Raw genomic sequence first — 11,252 nt, 5'->3', positions numbered from 1 at the left:
GGATTAGGAAACTTTTTGGATGAAGGGCTATTAATCATGATGGCTATATTACCTCTGCTTTCAGAGGCAATACACCTCCTGGGGAACAACAGTGAGAGACTGCTGCCCACTGAACTTGTTGGACTCATGTCCTGTTTGGGGGCTTCTGCTAGGCATCCGATTGGCTACTGTAGGACTTTATTTCAGCTGGAACTTACAGGAACTCAGTTCTGGCACACCTCAGGTGGGCACTATTGCCATTATAAGAGAACAAGGGAGGTGTGGTGAGTTCCGGCACCAATTTTTCTTTAAAAAAAAAAAGGCACTGAGTAATAAACTGTAAGCATTTTTGTGCATTTCTCCTAATACAGGCATTTTTGCAAGCACTTTCCCTTAATATAATGCATGCTTGTACAGTGGTACCTTGGGTTACAAACACTTCAGGTTACAAAGACTTCAGGTTACAGACTCCGCTAACCTGGAAGTAGTATCTCGGGTTAAGAACTTTATCTCAGGATGAGAACAGAAATCGCGTGGTGGCAGTGGAAGGCCTCATTAGTTAAAGTGGTACCTCAGGTTAAGAACGGTTTCAGGTTAAAAACAGACCTCTGGAACGAATTAAGTTTGTAACCAGAGGTACCACTGTACGTTATTTTCACTCGCATTGGTGTGTACACTTTCCCAGAACAGATGAACTGTGGAATTTGAAGGACAGCTGCTTTTTGGTTTGTATATTGGCTGAGGAAGTGCAAATTAGGTAGGTTCACATTAAAATACGAACTGAATGGATTCGCCTCCTTTCCCTTCCCTTTTGATATGCTCTGCAGCCTTGCCAGAACTATCTCAAGCTACACCGAGTCTTTTGTGTAAGCCATATATACACAATACCTGCATCCAATATACATGCTGTTGTGCACAATTCAAATGTGAAGCCATTCAGAGTACAGATGGGACAAAGTATTGCATTCTGGGAGCAGACCTTAGGACGACTTCCCCAACTTGGTGCCCTCCAGATATTTTAGACTACAGGGGTACAGGTGGATGGGAAGTATAGCCCAGAATATCTAGAGGACACCAGGTTGGGGGAAATTGCATCGGGGGGGGTTGTTGCAGAACATTTGTAACTCTGCAAACAGAACCGCTGGATCTGTGTGCAGCTGCACTGCGTGGTGAACTTTTGAACAACAGTTGGTGGCATCTCAGTGAAGAGGACCGTCAGACTGACTCTGCCCACCCTGGCTCTCCATGAGGTCCTCTTACATGTGTCCTCTTTTTCCAGGACATGTCCTCTTTTCAGGATTTCTGTCCGGATGCATTTTTTAAATTTGTCAAAATGTCTCTGGGTATACTTTCTGGATGAGACATACTAGACATAGTAAAGGTAAAGGTAAAGGACCCCTGGATAGTTAAGTCCAGTCAAAAGCGACTATGGAGTGTGGTGCTCTCATCTCACTTTCAGGCTGAGGGAGCCGGTGTTTGTCCACAGAAAGTTTTCCGGGTCATGTGGCCAGCAGAACTAAACCACTTCTGGTGCATGGGGGACCGTGATGGAAGCCAGAGCGCACAGAAATGCCGTTTACCTTCCCGCTGCAGTGGTACCTATTTATCTACTTGCACTGGCGTGTTTTTGAACTGCTAGGTTGGCAGGAGCTGGGACAGAGCAACGGGAGCTCACCCTGTCGCGGGGATTCAAACCGCCGACCTTCCGATTGGCAAGTCCAAGAGGCTCAGTGGTTTAGACCACAGCCCCATCCGTGTCCCTTGTTGATGTTTAGTCGTTTAGTCGTGTCTGACTCTTTATGATCCCATGGACCAGAGCACGCCAGGCACTCCTGTCTTCCACTGCCTCCCACAGGTTGGTCAAACTCATGCTTGTAGCTTCAAGAACACTGTCCCTTACATAGACATAACTGGTGGTTGAAGACTTGCTTTCCTCTTCTCGTCTCCTACACCCTTCAGCAATATATCACAGCTTCTGCAGCCTACATATAGCAGGGGTATTTAAAATGAGAGTCGTCATAGCATCCTCTTTTTTGCTCTTCAAAATATGGCAGGAGGGATTCTTGTTCAAGGTGAGCCTTTCCTGAATAGTATTGTCTTCCTGAGCTCTGGCATGCTTGTTGCTTCCTTGTTGTCCTTTGTTCCTGACATTTGGTTTGCTCCTTGAACCTGCCTGCTACTTGGCTTTGTAGTTATAACTTGCTCTCTGAGTCTCCAAATCTCAGACTCCAAGGCTCAGAGGGTAACAAGGGTGGTGGCAGTGGTGGGGAGTTAAAGCTCTTGTCTCTGCTCTGCCACAGCGCATGAGGGATTTGAATGTCTGAGCACGACTTGCGTCGTCACTGTATGAACTTGGCGCACAGACCTTAAGAGGGTGCTGTTTGTTAATTTAAAAATTGCATCAAGTATGTAAGTACATACACTTGTTTCTGAAAATTGCACCAGTATCTAAGGGAGGTGTCTCCTACACTTGAATCACCAACGAGTTGGTGGCTCAAGCCGTGAGGGACATAAACATGCAATTGGTTATCAGACCCCATTATTCTATGCGGCATTGGGGTCGGGGAATAATCATTTCAATTTAAAAATCACAGATTGTCATCAATTATATAAGGCACCCACATTTGTTCAATGGATAAGTTTAAACCAATATTTTTGTTTTGTCTGTGAGATGCTATAAGAACATCAAACCAGCTCCCAGATGCAGATTAAACCATATAATTAGGTGCTCTAGATAAACATTACTGTAGCAGCTGGAACAGAACGAACTTTTAAGGGACATCATGTTGATCCATTGGTAGGAATATAATTTTGACTTCAGCCAAGTAACGACGACTTGATGATAGCTTTACTCTCTTGTTTTAGTAAACAAAATTATATGCTTAGGAAATAAGTGAGATTTTTAAAGTGGGTTACTCAACTATACAGCTGTGCATTCCACTTTGACAAAAGTATGGTGAGGAGGAAGGAAAGGCCGGAGGGATGTGCAAGATAATAGTTTTAATTTAATAATTCTGTTTGCTTTCATTTGGGGTGGGGAGGCTGTGGCCCCCAAGATGTCAGTGGACTCCCATCAGCCCAACAAAACCGGAAGGGCCAAAGGTTAGCCAGCCCTGGCTTACACCAATAAGGACCTGCTTGGTCTTGTTATTCATTTGCTAAATTTATATTCAGTTGATTTCTTGTATTCATATCATGTATTTGCTTTACATATAAATGTGTAAGCAATCTGTCATGGCCTGGCTGGAAGCAGAGGAGTGGTTGGAGGCACCAGCTGGGGAACCCCCCAAGGGAACCCCCAAGACAAGAAGGCTCAGAGCTAGGGGTTGGGTCTGATGAGTAGAGACTATGAAGAATAGCAGTGAGCAGCTTAGGGTAGTAGAGTTATCATATACCACATAATTTCTTGCTTGTCTGTTTGTTGCACTTATATCACCCTTTTCTCCAAGGACCTCAAGGTGGCATACATGGTTCTCCCCCTCCTCATTTAACCCCCACAACAACCCTGAGGTAGGCTTGGCTGAGAGGCAGTGAATGGCCTAGTGAGCTTCATGGCTGAGTGGGGATTTGAACCCTGTTCCTGGTCCGACGCTCTAATTAGTCAGCATAGAATCTTGGGGTGCAACCCCAAGCTTGTGGTTTCATTCCGTAGAGGAAAAGACTACTCTCAAGTGATCCCAAAATATCTCTTTGTTAAGTTAATGGCTCTCACTGTCAAGTGTATCTTTGCATGCCTAAAGAGTACAAGTCACTGGTTGCCATGGAAACTACCAGCTTCCAGAAGATGGGCTAAATCAAGCACCCACACAACTGGAGGTGATGATATTGATGAGTCTAAGAAAACAAGAGTCTGAAAGCCAATCTCATCTTGGATTGGGAAGATACGCACAGGCTTGGCTTATTTTCTGTGCTGATCCCCAAGCTATGGCTTTCCTCTTACCCCCAAAACCCCTAATGCAGTTGGGGTGGAGGGAAAGTAAGAGTTATTGGAGTGCTCATGCTATGAAACTTCCACCTTTTGCTCAGCTTGTGTGTGTGTGTGTGTGTAAATAAAATTATATAATAGAAACACCACAGTCTCCAATGACTTTCATACCATGGAAACCAGCCTGTGTTATGTGCTCGCACCCTTGAAATAGCACACGGAGATTGTGGCACATGTAACACCACAAAGACAGAAAGAGCCAATAGCAATTAATTTAATTTCTGGCTAGATAATCAGGGGTAGAATACCGAATTTCCCCAGGTGCAAACAATTACAGTGGTACTTCAGGTTACATACGCTTCAGGTTACAGACGCTTCAGGTTACAGACTCCGCTAACCCAGAAATAGTGCTTCAGGTTAAGAACTTTGCTTCAGGATGAGAACAGGAATCGGGGTCCTGTGGTGCGGCAGCAGCAGGCCCCATTAGCTAAAGTAGTGCTTCAGGTTAAGAACAGTTTCAGGTTAAGTATGGACCTCTGGAACGAATTAAGTACTTAACCTGAGGTACCACTGTACTCTTCAAGCATCCAGAAAAGGGAACCCCACAACCAAAATGCAACCTTGGGAGAGAGACATGGTGAGGTGCTTAGCCAGTGCACAAAAAATGCACATTTATTGCCCCCTAAAGTCTAAGGCTTCAAGACTGCAGAACGTTTGGGAGATGGGCTTGTAAGATCCAACATGCTTCATTGCCATGTTTATGTCTCTTTTGTTCAAGTGAAATTTGGAAGGGAAAGCAGTCCAAACCTTTATGCTCAATTGTATGCTAAGGAGTAAATAAAGCATTTTCTGGGAACAGGGATATGTCTGGTAACGCTATATTTAGGGAGCATTTAAAGAAACAGAAAATAAACAGGGCCATAATTCTGCATATGTCCAATAAACACAGCTTGGTTTTGATACCTGGGGCTATATTGACTTCAGAGCATCACAGAATATAGCATTAATTCCAACTTTGCCAAGCCCCCTCCCCCTGAAAAGTGTGTAAGGCTTAAAAATAATGGATCTATCTAGCTATATATGTGTCACCTTACCTATATTTAGGAGTTCCTAGCACATGAGGACTAGACACTGCTGTGATAATAGTCGCAGTGGGTGTGCAACAGGAAATCCATTTTCCCCCCATGGACGGAAGACCGGTCCCCACAGATGCTAAAAATGCAGAATAACTAACAAAGGAGGAAAATGCCCTTCTGAACTCCACCTGAACTTTGGTGTGTCTGCTTCATAAAAAGCAAACCTAAAAAATAATCTTGATGAATTATCTGTGCAGCCTTTTGAGACAACTGAAGAAAGGCAGGAGTGATGTGTCTGGTCAACCTGAATTCTTTTCTGGTACAAGAAACATTGGCATATCACCTGGCACACTACCTTTTGAGATTGTCTGTTGCACTGTTGAACACCTCATACCACCAGGAAGTTCATCCTGATGTTTAGTCTAAAACCCTTTTCTGGTCATTTGAACCTACTGGTTCAGTTCCTATCTTCTGAAGCAACAAAAAACAAAGTTACTTCATTATCTAATTCAGCCATGGGTCCCCAGATGTTGTTGGACTACAACTCCCATCATCCTTGAACACTGGTCCTGCTAGCTAGGGATGATGGGAGTTGTAGTCCAACATCTGGGTGCTCAAGGTTGAGAAAGGCTGCTCTTTGTGATGGTCCTTCAGATACTTGAAGAAAGCTGTCTTACTGCCTCTTCATAGTCTATTGTCCAGGCGAAACATACCCAACCCATTTATCTCACCCCACTTTGTGGATAACCTTGTGGATACCATCGGTTGATATCCTTCTTAACCCTTTGAGGCAATCGATCATGTATCCTTCTTGCTGGTCTGCCTTGGTTGGGGTTTGGAGGTACATGCTGTGGTGGTTTCACCTCTACATGGTCAACCAATTTCAGAAGATGGTGCTGGGGGGGCTATTACTTGACTTGCTGGCATCTGTGATGTGTGTCTTGCAGGGTTTTATTTACCACTCATGCATTTTAACATCTACATGACATGGATGAGATAATTTGGAGGTTTGGCATGAGGTGTCATCCATAGGCAGATGGCACCCAACTCAATTTTTCACCCATTATTAAAAAATCCAATTCATGCAAGGTGGTGATGGTGCTAAACTAGTGCCCGGGTGTGATAATAGACTGGGTGAGGGCTACTTGAAAGAATCACAGGTTGGTAGATGAGGAAAGACCTTCACCACCACCACCCTCTGGCCTTGGATAGCTATTGCCCATCAGTATAATCTAAAATGGACCATATTCTAACAGCATAAGGTTGATCCACATGCAAGACTCATGGCTTTTTATAAGCACCACCACTTTTGTCCCTGATGATGCCAGTGCTTTGCTCCCTACCATCTCTCCACTATGTATCACTCACTGGATAGCTCAGCTGGTTAGAGCCTGCTGCTGATAACACCAAGGTTGCAGGTTTGATCCCCACATGGGACAGCTGCATATTGCAGGAAGTTGTGCTAGAATGATCCTTAGGGTCACGTCCAGCTCTACAATTCTATTATTTATTTATTTTTATTTATTAAATTTGAATACCACCCTTCACCCATAGATCTCTGGATGATTCACAACGTAAAAATACAAGATAAAAACACAAAATAAAAACAATCGCAAATCAAAACAACAACCCCCAACTCCCTCCCACCTTCTTTCATGGTCTTCAGTGAAAGCCAGCAGGTGAACAGGAATAGAGCAAGATAGCTTTGCCATATTATTCTGGGACAGGACAAAAAGCGAGGTTGTCACGTGGAAGTGCCACACTTTGTCATTCATTATTATTTCACACTTGAGGCAGTATTTGTTTTCCACCCCCCATCTCAAACACTGATGTGTCTTGGGACAGTCATATGAGGTTGTCTTAGATCAAACAAAATGAAAAAAATCTTTCCAGTAGCACCTTAGAGACCAACTAAGTTTGTTCTTGGTATGAGCTTTTGTGTGCTTGCCCACTTCTTCAGATACCTATGCGCACCAAAGCTCATACCAATAACAAACTTAGTTGGTCTCTAAGGTGCTACTGGAAGGAATTTTTAAATTTTGTTTTGACTACTACGGCAGACCAACATGGTTACCTACCTGTAATTAGAACAAACAAGTTACTGGTTCATTTAGTACTCTATCTATCAGGGGCATGCAACCTGAGGCCTGGGAACTGACTGTGGCCCTCCAGGCATTTCTATCTGGCCCTCAGAAATCTCCTCAGGCCACATCCCTCACTGGTCCTGTCTCCCACCCTCCTCAAGTGTTTTCGCCGGCGACCTTGAACTTGATAATGCCTCTCGCTTATCGATTCAGGATCGATGTGGGAGCATGTGTCTAGTTGAAATGTACACAAGTGGCCAAAATTGTGGAAACCTTTCGGAAAAAGTGTATTTCCGAGGTTTGATGGCTCATAACACCACTTTTTTTTTGAGAGTAATACCATAAAAATTATATATCAATGGAAAGATAATTTAGTGAAGAATGTAAGGCAATAACTTTTATGAAGGATTATTTATTACAACAGCAGTCGTAAAGAAGAAACATGAAACACATATAAAAATGAACGCCTTCCCATGGAGTGAACCAAGTTTTTTAGTGCTGCAGCTGTAACAATGTGAAACCAAGATTGAATTATTACCTCTATTAACTGGGTTTTGTTGCTGGTTTGCTTCTTTCCATTGATATATAAGTTTATGGTACAGTGGTACCTCAGGTTAAGAACTTAATTTGTTCTGGAGGTCCGTTCTTAACCTGAAACTGTTCTTAACCTGAGGTACCACTTTAGCTAATGGGGCCTCCTGCTGCCGCCACACGATTTCTGTTCTCATCCTGAGGTAAAGTTTTTAACCCGAGGTACTATTTCTGGGTTAGCAGAGTCTGTAACCTGAAGCGTCTGTAACCTGAGGTACCACTGTATTACTAAAAAAAAAAAGTGGTGTTATGAGCCACCAAACCTCGGAAATACACTTTCTCTAAAAGGTTTCCACAATTTTGGCCACTAGTGTACACTTCTTGCTGGGCCTTGACTCGGGCCCCATCCACCACCAGCCTGTGGCCCTCAAATGGTTCCCTGGAATGGAATGTGGCCCTCAGCATAAAAAGCGTCTTCTACCCCTGCCTCACATTTTCTTTTTAGAGAGGCAGTAGCTCTCCAGGGTCTGAAGGAGACTTTTTTTAAAAGTATTGCTTCCTGAGATACTTTTAGTCAGAAAGATTGAACATTGGAGCCACCCTGAGGGTGCTTCGCATAAACGACTTCTCCCTTTGTTTCTGAGGAAACTGTCAGGTTTATTCCATTGCCTGAGGTGCTCGTAGCAGCCTCTTTGTGGCCATTTCTCACCCCAGGCCCACGAGACTCTTCACGACAATCCAATTGAAAGAAAAGATGAAAATCGTGGAGTCCCTTTCCCCCCAGTCCAACACTTTCTCTCTCTCCCCCTCAACAACTCTTCTCTCACATCTCCAGTAAATGTCACTTCTCACTAAAGACATCCATTCTTTTGCTAGACAGTCTTTTAAAAACTCCCTGCAGATTGGACAGTGCTGTTTGGGGAGAAAGCAAGTCTAATGTCTTGTGACAATGAATCAATATGGATTTGATTAAAGCTTTCAGAAAGGCATCTCGAAGCATCTGCACTGCGTGATGCATTCAGGGTTAAGCCGATGGCTTTTATATCCCTCCGTCCTGCGCTCTCCCCGGGAGATGGCAGGAATGGATTCGACGCCATCTTGGAAAACTCCAAGATCAGCACTTTAAGAAAGAATTGCGCCATGCGCAGAGCAATAATTCAGAACGTCCCAAGAGAAACATTGTACCAGGTAAGTGGGTATAGGTTTGCAGAATAAACCTATAAATAAGTATAAATGACTTAGGGTTTAGGGCCATTACCTATGGTTTTCCCAGTAGTGATGTATGGAAGTGAGAGCTGGACCATAAAGAAGCCTGATCGCCAAAGAATGGATGCTTTTGAATTCCGGTGCTGGAGGAGACTCTTGAGAGTCCCATGGACTGAAAGAAGATCAAACCTATCCATTCTTTAGGAAATCAACCCTCAGTGCTCACTGGAAGGACAGATCGTGAAGCTGAGGCTCCAATACTTTGGCCACCTCATGTGAAGAGAAGACTCCCTGGAAAAGACCCTGATGTTGGGAAAGATGGAGGGCACAAGGAGCAGGGGACGACAGAGGACGAGATGGTTGGACAGTGTTCTCGAAGCTACCAGCATGGGTTTGACCAAACTGTGGGAGGCAGTGGAAGACAGATGTGCCTGGCGTGCTCTGGTCCATGGGGTCACGAAGAGTCAGACATGACCAAACAACAACAACAAAGGGCCATTACCTGATAGGGAACCAACATGTATTAGGGACATTATATAGGGAGTGTCATCTGCTTCCTTTTTTGCATTTATAATTGAATTTATCAAATTCACACTTTCTGAAACAAGAACCAAAACACAGCTATCTTTTGAAATTTGTGCTTATCTGAATCATGTGATGTAGTTCTCCGATCCGAGTTTGCAAAAACGCATATATTAGGGGAAGGTATGCATGAAAATGAACCTATTTGTGAAAAGAACATAAAAATGCACTATGTTTGGGGAAATTGCTTGCAAAAATGTGTGCATTAGCAAAAAGTGTATATAAAATGGGCTTGACGGAACAATGGTCTAATTCTGTGTAGGGCATATTCACATGTTCATAACTGTTGCTGTAAAGAGGGTCAGAAGTTGCAGAACCACAGATATCTCTGAGTGAGTAACTGGTGGAAGTGAAACAGTATGTAATTTAAGGGTTAAATCTGTTATCAGTATGTCAGCTAGGCAGGGTGTACACGGAGGTGCCACTTAGCAAGCAGAGTTGTATGATCTCTACTGAGAAAGCACATATGCTAATTGGCTGTGTAGTTCTGAGGGACTTCCCTCCCTGTATACTTGGTTGAATATCTCGCTGTTGTGTACAAGGCCTGAAGTCAGCAAGACAAAACCTCTCACTCTGTTTCTTCTCAAATTATAGACTCTTTACTATCCAGTTTCCTTAACAAAATTAATTAATTATTGACATTAACTTAGTTGTGGTTCCTACATTGCAGGGGGTTGGACTAGATGACCCTTGCAACTGTCCAATTCTGTGTGAACAGCCCAAAAGACCACACAAGTCATATTATTATGGAAAAAATGGTTTATAAAACATGATCAACATCCAACCTGGAAAGCCACCTTTTTAAATATGGTACATTCATCTTCTAAAACAATACTTCATATACAGCTTGTTTATGATATATTTCTACCATATAACATTATTTTTAAAAAATGAGCTGAATTAGGAAATTACATCTACGAAACCTCTCAACCTATACAGACGAACCTAAGAAACAATCTTTAAAAATCCACAGAATAAGAATGAAGGATGGGTCCAATATGAAACATCACATATGTGCAGCTTATAAATACACCTCCTCATTCCCTTTAGCTTGAAAATAGAGTGTACAATCCATTTCTCTCTCTCTCTCTCTCTCTCTCTCTCCTTTGAGGGTGGAAACAGATGAAAAGCTTCCTAACACTGCAATTCGATCAGCATTAAAAGTTGGCCAACAACAATCTATGCAACAATTGTTGCTGGGCCAGCCAATGTAATACCATCCAGTTGTTTTGAACTACAACTCCCTTCACCCCCAGCAAACTTGCCCAGTGATCAGGGATGATGGGAACTGCAGTCCACAACAGCAGGAGGTCACCCCTGCCTTACTGTGTCCCTGCTCAGTTGAGCTCCCCATTGCTCTACACCTGGTACCAGGGCCGTCTTACCCATAGGCACTAGGGGTGCGAGGCACCCGGTTGCCGGGCTCTCAGGGGTGCCAGGCTGAGAGGCTGGGGCCCGAGAGTTGAGTCTGGGGAAGAGACAGCCCGTCAGTTGGAGCGCCATGGTGGGCTCTTCTGTTGCCGTGAGTTCGGGGGTGACCAATCCAGCGAGACGCTGAGGTGGCCAGCTGGCTCTGCTCTCCTGCACGCCTGGGACTGGGCAACCGGGGTGTGTGTGTGTGTGCCAGGCAGATCGTTGCACCCCGGCACCGCATATGCTTAAGACAGCCCTGCTGTCTTAGAGGCACTATTTTCAACACTATTTTGTTAAAAAGAACCAAGTATTTTACTCGGGGAGAGGGTAAGGTTTGCAGCATGGTTCAAAGGCTGACTTTTGCCAATATTTATTATTATTATTAACCCCCAAACCTCACAAATAAACCCCAAACACACAACTTTTAAAAGGTCCATTTTAAGAATTTTTGGGGCC

This window comes from Podarcis erhardii (genome assembly GCF_964252035.2).
Source record: "Podarcis erhardii genome assembly, chromosome: 8".
In the NCBI taxonomy this organism is placed as follows: domain Eukaryota; kingdom Metazoa; phylum Chordata; class Lepidosauria; order Squamata; family Lacertidae; genus Podarcis; species Podarcis erhardii.
Note: the sequence above shows the minus strand (reverse complement) of the source record.